At 37.4% G+C, this 2,342-nt stretch overlaps 1 non-coding gene across 1 annotated transcript; it reads left to right on the plus strand.

Annotated features, from left to right (window-relative positions):
• The first annotated feature begins 1,887 nt into the window (after positions 1–1,887).
• On the plus strand, positions 1,888–1,993 carry LOC119507530. The gene has a single exon (XR_005211287.1). It is a non-coding gene; the product is annotated as a U6 spliceosomal RNA (small nuclear RNA).
• The last annotated feature ends 349 nt before the right edge of the window (positions 1,994–2,342 follow it).

Here is a 2,342-nt window from a genome sequence, read left to right on the forward strand (position 1 = left end):
TTAGTTTTCTTAAGTGTGCATTTTCTTAATAAGTGAAAGACTGCTTTGTTTTCTGAATGCTTAACAAAAACTTTTTCTACATGAAGCGAAAGAAAACGAGCTTTTCTGACAAGCAGTCTATTAAAAATCCACCGTACGTGACATATTATTTGCATATTTATACATTTATCACAGTCTGTGGGGATTAATCTGCCCAGATAATTTAGTTTCTTCTAAAGAGAAAAGAAGAAAACAGAACTCACATATTTGAAGGACACATAAACGCTTGTGGCTTGATGGATTCAAAAGTGTATCTGTACTTTAGGCTTGATGTTAAAGCATTTGAGTGAACTGAAATGCATTTGAGAATTTATAATTAGCCAAGGGTTTCCAATCTAACTCTTCCATGCAGTTTTAGTTATTAGAGAGAATACAGTCCCTTTTAAATTAAACTCTGAAGAGAAAGCTGCTCTGAATTGGTAGACCTCAAAAACTACCTAAGTTTAGATTTCCCCAAGGTCTTCATCCTAGCTGCTTCTATACTGGCTTCCACATTTAAGAACACTGGTTCATTAACAAACTAGTTCAGATCGGTGCAGTTATGTAAATACCTAAACATGCTCTGCCTTGCCAAACCATAACTCGAGCAGCCCTGCTCCATTAACTGGCTCTACACAAGCGAAAGAGGAGAAAAAAAACTATATATATATATATAAATATATACACATAGATATAGGTGTTTTTTTTTTTTTTAGGCAGCAAGTTAGCAAGTCTAGAAATGTCAACTTCTTAAAGGAGACTTAAACACGGCCCTTTTTGGAAGGGAAGAGTAATACTTTTGCTGGAGGCATGTTACATTACAGGGTGCTTTCCATCATCTCATTTAATCCTTATTTAACTACAAGACAGGTACTATTCCCATTTTAAGGTAAGGGGGCTGTAACGTAAATAAGGTCACAAGCTGCAAAATACCAGAGCCAAGACATGGACATAAATATCTCCAAATTCCAGATCTTCCCTCTTTATAACTTACTGATGACCCAGGTACCATCTTGTCCTGAAATGATAAGAATATTAAGATTTCCTATGTAAAAAGCATAAAGTGGAATCAAATTCATCAGAGACCTCGATGCACAGCCAATGCTTCCATTAAGTCACAGTCCATGAATAAAGGAATTTTCTTTCCTGTTTCTTAAATGAAGTAAGCCTCTCCTAGACCTTTCAATAGGTCTCCGTGCTGCTGAAAGAATAAGAGAAGAGCTACATTAATCTCTGCTTTCCTCCAATTGACGTGAGTGAAAAAACATTCTATTTCTAAGACTCACAGCTTCCAAGCTGCCTCTGAGACCCAGTGGCCAACCACTCGTTCTATAAACACTTAGCAGGTGCCCAGCACGTGCCAGGCAGTCAGCTATCTAGCTACCAGGGAAATCAGCAGTGAACAGACCAAGAAACCCTGTCCTCATTGGACAGACATTCTAGTAAACGCAGGAACTACTGATGCAAGATTAGAAAATCCTGGCAGCACCCCTGTATTCCTACCCATTTCCCAGGCCTGCTCCCCAAGACAAAGGGAGCTGACAACTACTTCTGAAATGGCCATTCTTCCTCTCCTGGCATCTAAGAGAAGTAGTCCCATTTCAATAAACATTAAAAAAAATGCATTAAAAAAACAGGACATTAAGTACAACAAATAACAACTACATGAATGTAATGAAGAAACGAATACAACATCCTTTTCAGGCAAAAGTAGATCTTAAAAAGCCACTTAAATTGTTCATAGCAGTATTATTCACAATAGCCAAAAGGTGGCAGCATCCCAAATGTCCACCAACAGATGAATAGGTAAACAAACTGTGGTATATCCATACAGTGGAATAATATTCAGCCATAAAAAGGAATGAAGTTGTGTTCACTTCAGCAGCACATATACTAAAATTAGAATGATACAGAGAAATTAGCAAAGCCCCTGTGCAAGGATGACATGAAAATCTGCAAAAAGCTCCATAACAACAACAAAAAAAAAAATTACAGCATGAACAAACCTTGAGGACATCATGTTGGGTGAAATAAGCCAGACAGATAGTATATGATTCCATGTACATGAAATAACTAGAATATGTAAATTGATAAAGACAGAAACTAGATTACAGGTTACCACGGAGGAGACAAAGAGGAGGGGGAAAGGGGAGTTACTGTTTAATTGGGTCCAGGGTCTCTATTTGGCGTGATGGAAAACTTTCGGTAATGGGAGGGTAACACAACATTGTGAAATTAATGCCACTGAACTATATGCTTAGGAGTGGTTGAGAGAGGAAATTATATGTTGTGTATATATGTGTATGTGATACCACAATTTTAAA

The sequence above is a fragment of the Choloepus didactylus genome, chromosome 12 (genome assembly GCF_015220235.1).
Source record: "Choloepus didactylus isolate mChoDid1 chromosome 12, mChoDid1.pri, whole genome shotgun sequence".
Lineage (NCBI taxonomy): Eukaryota > Metazoa > Chordata > Mammalia > Pilosa > Megalonychidae > Choloepus > Choloepus didactylus.